The 13,458-nt window shown below is 38.8% G+C and overlaps 1 protein-coding gene and 1 pseudogene across 9 annotated transcripts in view; both read right to left on the reverse strand.

Annotated features, from left to right (window-relative positions):
* The window catches only part of ERBIN (erbb2 interacting protein), a 150,612-nt gene that overhangs the window by 92,903 nt on the left and 44,251 nt on the right, over nucleotides 1-13,458 (reverse strand). The window contains exon 2 of one of the 9 annotated variants that reach the window (XM_073014725.1): nucleotides 616-733. The exons of 7 other annotated variants lie outside the window; for them this stretch is intronic. The gene's annotated coding sequence lies outside the window, so the exon portion shown is untranslated. Of the gene's footprint in view, nucleotides 1-615; nucleotides 734-11,701; nucleotides 11,725-13,458 lie in introns of those variants that run through there. One more of the 9 variants, XM_073014727.1, reaches the window with a different exon arrangement.
* LOC103222436 (T-cell leukemia/lymphoma protein 1B pseudogene) lies at nucleotides 746-11,694 on the reverse strand (annotated as a pseudogene).

Consider the following 13,458-nt stretch of genomic DNA (forward strand, 5'->3'; position numbering starts at 1 on the left):
TTGACAAAATCACCTCTAGTTGGTGGGGCAAAACATTACTTGGAAGGGATTCAAGAAAGAGCAGAAGAACTAGAACAGACAACTCAGGTAGTTTTGCTATATAAAACATTAGAAAAATAAAGTAGTCACCAGACCCGAATATGAATGAAGAGCTACAACAGTAGATTTGTAGGCAGATAGATAGAAATAATCTAGTAGAGAAAAAGAGGAGCTCATTGATAATTTTCATAAGCAGGATTTGGGCAACCATTCATAGACTGCCCTAGTAAACTCTGCCACAAATTTAAAAAGCTGCTCATGAGGAAGAAAAACAAATCTTGGCTGTAACTGCAACTAGCTACTTAATATTCACTCATTGTTTTTGAAAAATACAGATACTATACCCTCTCCCTAGAGATTCTGATTTACTAAATTAGGTACAGTATAAAACTCAAAATTGTTTGTCTTAAACAAAATGTCGGGCCGGGTGTGGTGGCTCACGCCTGTAATCCCAGCACTTCGGGAAGCTGAGGCAGGTGGATCACAAAGTCAGGAGATTGAAACCAGCCTGGCCAACATGGTGAAACCCCAACTCTACAAAAAATACAAAAATTAACTGGGCGTGGTGGTACACACCTGTAATCCCAGCTACTCAGGAAGCTGAGGCAAGAGAATTGCTTGAACCCGGGAGGCGGAGGCTGGAATGAGCCAAGATGGCGCCACTGTACTACAGCCTGGGCGACAGAGACTCCATCTCAAAACAACAACAACAACAAAAAGTCATGTGATTCCTTTTTCCAACACAGTTTCAACAATAATCAATGCATGGTCAATCTTATTTCATCTATACCATAGCCACTATCATTTAGCCTTCCCCATCCTCTGCTTGAGATTATTTTGACAAAAGTCTCAGTTTGAGAATTACTATAAAAATTGAAAAGTAAAATCACTATAAAGATTTTTTTTTTAATAAAGCACATTTTCTATTTACCTAAAGAGATCTCAAGATATACCTGGCTATGTATTTTTTTTTCCGGTGAGCAATAAAGTTTAATTAACCAGTACTGCGAGGTCACCTTCATGAATTAGCATCCTGCTGTGAGCTGAAGGACTGAACAAGCAGAACCACAGGCCAAACCCACCCCTCCATGCTCCCCATTGTGCAGATGGACTCACTGAGGCTCCAGCATACACTGCTTGCTCAGCACTTCATCTATCTCAGGCCAAAGTGTCAGCAGAACTGATACCCACAGGGCATCCAAGTCCACATCCAGACCCAGTTCCCTCTGTGGCCATCTCTTAAACCAAGCCACTAACTGCTGATGGTGAGTTTCCAATCATGGGATGCACTGAGGGTGCCAGAGGCCTGGCTGGGTATGCAGCCTAGTGGGTATGGAGTGAAGGAGATTTGGGAGTGGCATCTAGAATATCAGCATGAGGGGCAGAGAGGAGAAAGAGAACCCATGGCTTGCAGCCAGCAGGGGAAACGGGCCCAGTGCACAGACGGGGCCCCTAGTGAAGCCCATCCAGGCCAAGTGCCCTCAGTACAGATCTGAGTGGAACAGGACAAGACTGATAAGTAAAGAAAATGAGAGAAGCTGAGCAGGCAGGGGCCCCACTGCCTCCTGCCTGCAAGGAGGCCATGCTGGATGTACAAACGGAATAGCAGGTACACAAAGATCCTCACTGAGGGGGCCTGAAGAGACATGAGGCCAGAGGAGTCAGGGCAAGCAGGGCCAGCCACTCCCAATGTCAGTCATTCCTTGCCGGCCAATATGTTAGGACCAGCTGCTCCATGGAAACGATCTGGTCCACTATTTCCCAGAAACTGGAATTTGCTGCTTGGTACCTCCTCCTGGGGTAGAGCTGCCACACGGGGAGCAGTTGGGAGAAGAGCAGCTGGCTGGGGGACAGTGGCTCCGGGGTGTGCACTGGCAACTGCCGCACGTGCACCGTGATGCCGGGTTCATATGTGCTGCCCTGGGAGCTCAAGCCCCCGGGCCATTCTCTGTTCATGGGACTGAGTCGCATAACCACGGTCACCCAGGTCCTCCCCTCGTCATCCTCATAGATGCCAGGTCTCCAGATCCACAGAGAGTTGGGGGGGCGCTCTGAGATGCGGAGAAGCTTCGGAGGCCATTGCAAGGCTGCACTCCGGGGTCGCCTCGAGGCGCACGTGTATACTCGACTGGATTTAAGAGCAATCTTATGTGGTGCAATATTTCATTTAGTAAATATGTAAAACAAAGCCTCCTCAGGCATGCCCACACCTATCAGATGATATTTAGTGGTTGTGTAAGATCATTTAGTTTAATCATAGTTATCACAATGTTGCTAATCTGTATTTGGTATATTTGTGCTTAGTTCCAAGGCATTTTATGAACATTATTAACCCCTTACTGATAAGTACATAAATAAACAATTAAAATAATAATATGAAAAAGAGTAAAGATAGAAGGTAGAAGAGTAAAATAAAGTTTTTAAACTACTTAATGAAAAAATTATAAATGCTGTGTAAGAGTAATTCTGAAGGACAACAGCCAAAAACTAAATATATATAAAATGTGATACGCCTGTAACATATACAAGAAACAAGGAAAAGATGCTGATGGCTAGATCATACTTATAACTAGAAGATCAACATCAGTGTCTGGTCCCATTAGCCTAATTCTAATCAAGAAGAAAGCTGGGTGTTTTTTCAATATGAATAGTGTTAAAATTTAACAGTGTTAAAATCAAACTATGGTTAATCTAAACATGTCTAAAAATGTATTACTGTGCAATTAAGTGGTAGACATATACAGTGAATTATCAGGGAATCCTTACATTTGCAAAATTTTCCATTTTTGTATTTTTAGATACAATTTACATAATGAACACATTCTAAGAGTATAGATGGTAGAGAGATACAATCATACAACCAGCAGGAATCAAGACATGTTAACATTTCCATCACCCTAAAAGGTTCACACTTGCCCCTTCCCAGTCAACACCTGACCAAGGCAGCCTGTCCTGAATAAAAGTACATCTGTGTACAAGTGTTAATAAGAACACAGGCTTCTGTTCTCACGGGTAAATATATGGGAATGAAACTGCTGGGTCATAGTCTGTAAGTAATTTAATTCTATTCAAAACTATTGTCTTACAAAGTGGTTTTATTATTTAACACTCCCAGAAAAGAGAATTACAATTACATTCTCACCAACACTTGGTATTTTCAGTCTTTCTTAATTTTGCATTTTTCTAATTACAAATGGCATTGAGAAGCCTTATCTGTATCTAGATCTCATTTTGATGAGACAGATCAACAAGTCTCATACTTTAATGGAGTAACAATTTCGGAGAAGAGAGATCAAATTTTGTATATGAGAGGAAGGCAAATTATTGTGATCGAGAGTACACTGTGTTGAAAGAAAATTCTCCATAAACATTTCACATTCGCACTGTGTTGAAAGAAAATTCTCCATAAACATTTCACATTCCTGCATGTTCTCGGTCCTCTGAGTAATGTTATTTACATAAGGTGTTTGTATAGAGACATTCTAGGATAGTAACACTAAGCAAGATTCAGAGACTCCACCTTCCCCTCTCCAGAAAAGACTTGCTTACACTCCAGAGGAGAGGATGGACAGGTTACCAGTGGTCCTAAATAAGATCAGGTTTTCTATTTTGGGGTTCTTCTCCTATAACGTACACTACTGCATGAGCAGGTACTATAGGACTCTCAGTATGTCACCCTGTGAAGAACTGACACAAGACATTGCTCTAGTTACTGCTTTTGTGGTAATAATCTCTCTCTCTAATCTAAAGGTATTCTGTTTTCTGGCAGGCTTAACTTTTTAGCTTATAAATAGGGTAAAATCTCAGACTTCACTATTTCTGACTTAACCACTGTAGACTGAAAAACACGGCCAGAATGTTTTACACCACCTAAAATAATGAGATAGAATCTATTTCCTCAACCCCATGAATTTGGGCAGGCCTTGTGACTTGTTTATATCAACTCAATGCAGCGTTAAGTTTTGTTAGGCAAGTGACAGTCCCTATGCCTCATGATTTGCAAAGTCCACCTTTACCTTCTTTGAATGTTGCCCTGAGAATACAATGCCACAAAGAAGCCTGGGATAAAAGACCACATGCTGATTCACATAATTCAGAGAAACAGTCAACTGCTGTTGTTTTAAGCCACCAAGTGGTGGAGAGATTCTTAACACAGAAACAGATACCTAAAACAATTGGTTTTTGTTGTTCAAAAATAACAAAAGTTTTAAATAGTTATTTCCTTTTTATCCTTCTAACAGCTATAGAATCTGTACCATAAGCACCCCTCCATTTTCTATATCAGTAATCTGCGGATTTTTTTATTCCCCTCCGTCAATCTTGCCACAGGTTTATCAACTGGATTATCTTTTCAAAGAGGAAATGTTATATTTTGTTCATTTTCTTAGAGTATGCTTTCTATTTCATCGATTTCTGCTTTCTTCTCTATATTTTCTGCCTTTCACTTATTCTGAATTTTTCTGTTCTTAGAATAAAACTTTCTAATCCTTATTTCTTCATTAAACTTTAAAGATACAAATTATCCGAGTACTACTTTAATAATTTAAGCACACATTTAATAATTTTGATGTTGTATTTTGCTGAATATATATTTAATGTCCTTTCTAATTTTCCATCAGATTTATTATTTTACTGATGGGTTATTCAAAACTGACTTCTTTAATTTCATAATATTTGGTAATCTATCAAACCTCATTTTGTTACTGATTTCTATGTAATTCCAAGGCAGTCAACAGAACAGTACTATCATATCAAGTCTTTGAAATACGTTGAGACTTTCGATGGTCCCACATAATTCTTAGTGAGAGGTTCCATGTGTACATGAATGTCACATACTACATCTCTTGGGTATAAAGTTCCATAAATGTCAATTAGATAAAATTGGTTGACAGTTGTGTTCAAATCTTCTATAGCCTTACCAATTTATGGCTTTCTTTTTCTGTAAGTTATCGAAAAGTATAGGCATCTCTTAACTACAGTTGTAAATTTGTCTATTCTTTTATTTTTATTTCATGTATGTTGGAGGTCCACTGTACCGTGAATAGATATTTAGGGCTCATACCTTCTTAGTGAATGGATCCTTCTAACTTTATGAGGTTTTTTTCCCTGTTAGTAATCCTTGTCTTTTAATATTTTGCCTGATGTCACGATAGTCCTATAGGAGCTTTCTCTTGATTAGTGTTAATGTGGTATATATTTTCCATCCATTACTTTTAACTAAATGTCTTTACATTTCAAGTACCCATTTGCAGGAAGCATAATGTTGGGTCTTTTTAGAAATCAAATTTGACAATTTCTATGTTTTAATGGTGGGCTTAGATCTTTCATATTTTATGTAATTATTGCCACGACAGAACTTAAAACTATCACATTATTATTTCTTTTTTTTTTGAGACGGAGTCTTGCTCCATCACCCAGGCTGGAGTGCAGTGGCACGATCTCAGCTCACTGTAACCTCCACCTCCCAGGTTCACACGATTCTCCTGCCTCAGCCTCCCGAGTAGCTTGGACTACAGGCGCCCGACACCGTGCCCAACACCAGGTAGTTCTTGTACTTTTAGTAGAGACAGGGTTTCCCCATGTTGGCCAGGCTGGTCTCAAACTCCTGACCTCAAGTGATCCCCACCGCCTTGGCCTCCCAAAGCACTGGGATTACAGGCGTGAGCCACCACACCCAGCCTCATATTTATTTTCTATTCGTTCTTTGTTCATCTTTTCTTACCTTCTAATAAAGTTTTCCTTTTATGCCATTTGATCTCCTTTTATGGACTTTTAGCTATCCTACATTTCTGGTTGCTCTAGAAATTACAATATGCATTCTTCATTCAATATAGCCCATTTTCAAATGATATACCATTTCACATATAATCTAAGTACTATAAAAGAGTATGCGAATATTTACTTCCATCTTTTGTGCTGTCTTGTATTTTACTGATACATACTATAAATTCTACAATACACTGTTATTTTTGGCTTTGTGCTATCCACTGTCATTTATATACATTTAAAAACTAGAAAATAAACTTTCGTATTTATTCACATTTACCATTTCCTTCCGTCTTTATTTCTTATCATAGATCTGCTATTAAGGCTATTTGATCAATTTTTTAAATTTAAGATATTCTATTTTTCAGTTCCAGAATATGCATTTGGGTTTTTTGGCATTTCCATTACTCACCTGAAATACTCAATCCCCCATATATTATCCTGCCAATTGCCTTAATGTTCTTTTCTCCTAATTCCAATAACTGGGTCATCTATAAGCCTATACAATCACCCTTTTCCATGTCTTTGTATATTTCATATATTTTATAATATTCTAGACACTATAAGGTAATAGTCAGAAATTCAGTATAATTTTATTCATTTGGTTTTGGGGCTTTTTTTCAGACAGGGTCTCAGTCACCCAGGCTGGAGTGCACTGGCACAATCTTAGCTCACTGTAGCCTCAACCTCCCAGGTTCAAGTAATCCCCAATCTCAGTCTCCCAAAAAGCTGGGACTATAGGCATGTACCACCACCACAGTCAGCAATTTTTTATTTTTTGTGGAGACAGGGTCCCAATATGTTGCCCAGGCTGGTATTGAACTCCTGGGCTAAAGCAATCCTCCTGCTTCCACCTCTCAAAGTGCTAGGGTTACAGGCATAAGCCACTACGCCCCACTATAATATTGTTTTAAGTGTTATTTCCCAGGGAGTATAAGGTCCTTCTACTTCTCCCAGGATAAAGGTTGGAAATTCAGATTTCTAGTAGAGTCCATTTGAGCTGGGACTGGCAGCAGCTTTAATTAGACTGAATTCATCTGTAATAAGCCCAAATCCCAACCTCCCCATCACTGACCCAAAGTCACCTTTTCGATCTTGTCAAATCTGAGGTAGTAGAAGTTTGGGTTGCAGTTCCAAATATTTTTTCTTTCAGTTTACCTTTAGATTCAAGTCCAACAGGGCCCCAAATTCCAAGCACTCTTTGAATTTGCAGGACTACATGATTTCTCTATGCTTTCAATCCTCTCCTATCCTGCGACTTCTTGGCAAAATGTAACAGGGGAAGACAGAACCAAAGTATCATGCTTAATTATTTGATTGTTGTCTTTGAGGCTCTGTCAGAGTCCCACATCTTCCCTAAAGCCCCCACTGTCATTCAAGGATCCTAATTCTCGAATGCCTTTATCCTATAACTTCAATGTCTCTCCATATTATCCACCTATACTGATACCAGACACTTGCCCCCAGGCAGGCAAACCGCCATATTCACCTACACAGAACTCTTGTTAACTCTGAAATTCAGATCACGAAGGCTTCTTTGAGTCCACCAATTTTTGTTAGCCCTATTTTATAAGTGTAGGTCAAGGTAGAAGAATCTGTGGAATTCTCTTCCATCTCAGTGTAGCAGGACTGACATAACTTAGGAAACAAGAAAGCCTCAGTTTTTTTCAACAGAAAAACTCGCTCATTCCACAATTAGACATATGACTACAAATGCAAACATCTCAGACAGAATTAACTATGAAAAGCTGACATAAGACCATTCTATAATCTGAAGGAAGAGGTGGGAGAGAACAACGAAAGAAAACAGCTCAATATGGCTCATACCAATACTTGGAAAAGGTGAAACTGCATAAAATAAAGACTGGAAGTCTGTGGGTAAATTTCACCTGTTCCTAGCATAGAGTTGACTTGGCTATTTTCAACAATAGGTCAACAAAAGGTGTGTAAAAAGACATTTGTGACAATACGGATTACAAATATGTATATTCACAAAGCTGTTGCTTAATATGACAGGGAAATTAAATCATGGCATTGTTTCAAACCTAGAAATAGCTTTCTTGTATAATCTTTCTTTTTTTGTGTGAGACAGTCTCATTCTGTCACCTAGGCTGGAGTACAGTGGCGCGATCTCAGCTCACCGCAACCTCTGCCTCCCGGGTTCAAGCAATTATCATGCTTCAGCCTCCACAGTAGCTGGGATTACAAGTGTACGCCACTACACATAGTTAATTTTTGTAATTTTAGTAGAGATGGAGTTTCACCATGTTGGCCAGGATGGTCTCAAACTCCTGGCCTCAAGTTATTCAAGCACCTCAGCTTCCCAAAGTGCTGGGATTGTAGGTGTGAGCCACTGTGCCCAGCCTCTCATACAGTCTTGACTGGATTCTAAACTCTTCCCCATAAGATTAATTAATTAATCCTGTCACTTCCTCATGTTTATGTCTATGCCAGAGTAATTCCCAATCACCTTTGTTTCTCCTAGTAACTTGTAACAACTTCTTTTCCTCCATGAATTCATTATGCATGACTTAGGGAGCCCTAAATGGAAACAGAAAAAGGCAGTCAAATTAACTAGAAAGAACCCTAATTATGATGGGGAATATTAAGTCTATCCTTACAAAGAGAAACAGTCTAAAATACTCTAAACTGATTGTGACCACACACAGCAATATGCTATACCAAGCAGGTGTATTTTTTCTCTCATCTTAAAAAGAATCTCTCCTGAAACCACATCTCTCTCTACAGCTACCAACCTATCACTCTGCTGTCTTTTACAGAAAAATTCCTCAAACAAGTTGTCCACATGCAGTGACTTCAATTATTCTATCAAGTGTTCCTATATCCACTCCAATCACACTTTTGTCCCTATTGTTTCAAGAAAAACTGTTCTTAAAACATCTAAAGTCAATAGACAATCTGGCCAGGCACAGTGGCTCACACCTGTAATCCCAGCACTTTGGGAGGCGCCAAGGCAGGCGGATCACTTGAAGCCAGGAGTTCGCGACCAGCCTGGCCAACATGGTGAAAGCCCATTTCTACTAAAAATGCAAAAATTAGCCAGGCATGGTGCAGGGCACCTGTAATTCCAGCTATTCAGGAGGCTGAGGCAAGAGAATCACTTGAATCTGGGAGGCAGAGATTGCAGTGAGCTGAGATTGTGCCACTGCACTATAGCCTGGGTGACAGAGTGAGACTCCATTGCGAAAAATAAAAAAATAAAAAAATACGGCTGGATGTGGTGGTTCATGCCTGTAATCCCAGTACTTTGGAAGGTCGAGGCAGGCAGATCACTTGAGGTCAGGAGTTCGAGACCAGCCTGGCCAACATAGTGAAATCCTGTCTCTACTAATAACACAAAAATCAGCTGGGCATCGTGGCACATGCCTGCAATCCCAGCTACTCGAGAGGCTGAGGCAGAAGAATCACTTGAACCCAGAAGGCAAAGGTTGCAGTGGGCCAAGATCCCGCCACTGCAATCCAGCCTGGGCGACAGAGCGAGACTCTGCCTCAAAAATAAACAAACAAATAAATAAATAAAATAAATTCAATAGACAATCTAAATTCATTTCTCCCCCTTGCTTTCTTAGCAGCATCGCTTCCCCTTACTTTCCAAGTTTTCTTCATTTAGCTTTCAACACACCACACATTCTCCTAGTTTTGTTTCTATACCACACTGGTCAAACCTCAGTTTCCTTTGCTAGTTGCTCCTCTTTATGCCAACCTCTTAACTCATTCCTAATGATACAAAGAACACAGATCTTGGCCTTCTTTTCTATATATACTCACACATTTGGTGCTCATCCAGTCTCAATTCCTGAACTCTTATCTACCTTTTAAATACTAAGTACTCTAATGATTGCTATCTTAGTTTGGGTTCTCCCAAAAGCAATGACTGAGGTAAGAACCTGAGTAAAAGTAGTTTGTCTAAAGAATGACCTACGGGAACAGGAAGAGTAAGACAGGGATGGAAGAAAAGCCAATATAAGGAATAGTATACTATCAATGTCATCCCTAAAGATAACAGGGGATCAATCTACTTAAACCTCCCAAGAAGCATATAGATGGTCTCTCAAAATTCTCTCCAGATAGAATGAGACGTGACCTTTTATCCATCCAGTATGATACAGGAACAGCACTGCCTCTATAGGCATTACCTCTGCCTCACTACCAATCTATGCTTACTTTCTAATCTTGTTGGCCTCCCACAGAAAAGAAATCACTGGGGCCAAAAAATGAAGAGTGTGTTTGCAGCAGGAAGCTCAGCCTGAGGTGAGTCTAAGCTTTCATAGTATTATTTCCTGCAGGAGGGGTTAAAAATCAGAGGTGAGCCAAGAGAACTGTGATGTAGGACACCAGAAATGCCTGCTTTACTGAAGCCTGGACCACTCTCCTAAACTTCAGACTTGTATATCCAACTCCCCATCCAATGTCTCCATTCAGTGAAGGGATTTAAAGAAAAAAGCAGGAATTAATTATTTAGAAAAGAGAAACAGTAAAAATGACTAAATCCATCAGCTAGTTCTGTTTTTGGTAGAAGGAGAGAAACATAAAGAACAGACAATTTCCCAGCAGATCTAAAGAAATAAAACATACGAGTAGGAATCAGAATGGTAATTTAACAATACAGATAAAAAGTATTTTTAGGCAAGGTGCAGGTGGGAGGATCATTTGGGGCCCATAGTTAAGAGACCCGCCTGCACAACATAGTGAGACCTTGTCTCTACAAAAAAATTACAAAATTAGCTGGGCCTGGTGACACATGCCTATAGCCCCAGCTGCTCAGGAGGATAGCATGAGTCCACAATTTTGAGGCTATCAGGCTATAGTAAGCTATGATTATGCCACTGTACTCCAGCCTGGGTGACAGGGCGAGGCCCTGCCTCAAAAACAAACAAACAAAAAAATATTTTAAAAAATAAAAAATTACTAAGCTCAAATAGTGACGTGCTTTACAATACATGACTTTATATAAAAATATAAATTATAAGAATTTTCTCAAGAAATAGAAAATCACAGATGAAATCATGGGTGAAATTTGTCAAAATTACTACTGTGAAGGACAACATGAACCCAGTGCTTGCTTGCAGACTTTCAGGAGGTGAAATTTGCAAGGTTCAGGGTTCACAACAAAGAAGGAAGATTCAATATAACTGTGATACCAACACCTCTCAAAGTCAGTATAAAGCAACCACTTAGTTGCTTCTATATAATTTAGGATTTTCTGAAGTATTCTTGAATCTAACATTTAGATCTAACATTAGAATTTAACATTTAGATTCAAGAACAAAAATGTTATATTTAAAGAATACTTCAAAAAATCCTAAATTATACGAAAGCAACTCAAATGCAACAGTAATAGTAAAACATGACTAAGGAGAATTGATTCTAGGAATGCCAAGACGATTTTTCTCTATATGAGAAAAATCTACTGACAATACCTCATCATACAATGAGACAAAAGGGGGAATACCAAAAGGTAATAAATCTAAATAAAAGTCAACATCTATTCTTGACAAAATTCTTAGTATATTAGAAACAGTGTACTTCCTCAATAGGAAACTAACCATCAGTGTCCAGAATAAAACACTAGAGATATTCCTATTAAAATAAAAAATATGAGTATTCCCAATAAAGTACAAAGACAAACCACAGAATGGGAGAAAATATCTGTAAATCATATATCTGATAATGAACTTTTAGCTAGAATAGATAAAGAACTCTTAAAACTAAACAAAAAGACAAAAAACAAAACTTTAAAAAGGTCAAAGGATTTGAACAGGCATTTCTCCTAAGATAAAACAAATGCCACAAAAAGTCCATAAAGATGCTAATATTATTAGTCATTTGGGCAATACAAATCAAAACCACAATGATATTACTGTTTTATACTCACTAGGATGGCTGTAATCGAGACAGGTAATAACACACTGGGAGGATGTGGAGAAACTGGAACTTCAAAGACAGCTGATGGGAATACAAAATGGTGTGGTCACTTTGAAAAATAGGCTGGCAGTCCCTCCGAAAAGTTAAACACAATTATCATATGATACAACAATTTCACTCCTAGGTATCCAAAAGAACTGAAAACACATATTCTTGGAAAAATTTGTAACTAATGTTCATAACAGCGTTATTCAGTGACCAAAAAGTAAAAACAACTCAAATGTCCATCAGTCAATGAATAAACAAAATGTCATCTATCCCTACAGTGGAGTATTATTCAGCTATAAAGAGGATGAAGTACTGATACATGATACAACATGTATGAACTTTGGAAACATTATGCTATGTTAAACCAGACACAAAAGGCCACATGTTGTATGATTTGATTTTTATCAAATATCAGGAATACTCAAGTCGACAGAGGCAAAGTAGATTAGTGGTTGCCATGATCTGGGGACAGACAAGAATGGGGAGTGAGTGGCAAGGAGTATGGGTTTTGTTTTGGTTTGGTTTGAAGCCCCGATGAAATGTTTTGGAATTAGATAGTGATAATGGGTACACAACTTGTAAAAATACTAAAAACTACTGAACTGTATACTTTAAAAGGGTAAATTGTATGTGAGTTATACCTCAATTTAAAAATATATTTAAAAGAAAAATATTAGGACATCAGTTAATGTCACTTTTATGCATTTTCTTTTCTTTTCTTTGAGACACTGCCACTCTCCTCTGTCACCTAAGCTGAGGGGCAATGGCACAATCACCCTCCTAGGCTCAAAGCGATCCTCCCACCTTGGCCTCTCAAGTAGCTGGGACTACATGTGTGCACCACCACATCTGGGCAATTTTTTTAGTTTTTATTTGGTAGAGACGGAGTGTCGCTATGTTGCCCAGGCTGGTCTCAAACTCCTTGGCCTCAAGCAATCCCCCAGCCTCACCCTCCCAAAGTGCTGGAATTACAGGCATGAGTCACCATGCCTGGCCTCAGCCCACTTTTATGTATTAGCACCATAGATTCCAAACTGATTCCCTAATTCTATTTAGTCAGCACCTATTTTTTTTCCTTAAAATCATTTATTTTACTATCTCCCTTTCCGCTTTAAAAACCTAAAACACATTACTTAATCCCCAAACCTCTTTAATCTACTCCCAATTTGCCTTTATACAACTTTACTACTGAATCAAATCCTTTGTTCGGGTGAGGCCTTTTGCCTTACTACTGACTCCTCATTCCACCTACCCAATTCAATATACTAATTACTTCTTTGGTTCTTCAAGTGGTATTTTAAGAGAAACTCACTATAAATAAAATGTTTTTATGCAGTGTGTCTACTGTCCTAGAAACTAAACCAGACCTGTTGAAAAGCATGACCTGATTTGAGAATCTTAGATGTGAGTGCCACAGTGCATGAAATTCCACCATTAGTTATTAGTTATTTCTTCTGGTCCCTCCTCATACATCCTCTAGCAAAATGCAAACAAATCTGGAAGAGACAAGTTCCTAATTTCTTAAGGTGAATTTCTTTATAAGTTTATTCTTTCCCCTAAACTGAACAGAAATAAAAGAACCAAAAAGAAACAGAAAAAAAGGTAGGAACTGGCAAAACAATGAGAGGTCAAGTTGAAGTTCTCATTTTCCTTGGGGTTAATTTAGGCTGGGAATGATTAGGAACATCAAAAACCTTCCAAAGAAAGCTAGATCACTCT

Source organism: Chlorocebus sabaeus, chromosome 4, assembly GCF_047675955.1.
Source record: "Chlorocebus sabaeus isolate Y175 chromosome 4, mChlSab1.0.hap1, whole genome shotgun sequence".
NCBI lineage: Eukaryota > Metazoa > Chordata > Mammalia > Primates > Cercopithecidae > Chlorocebus > Chlorocebus sabaeus.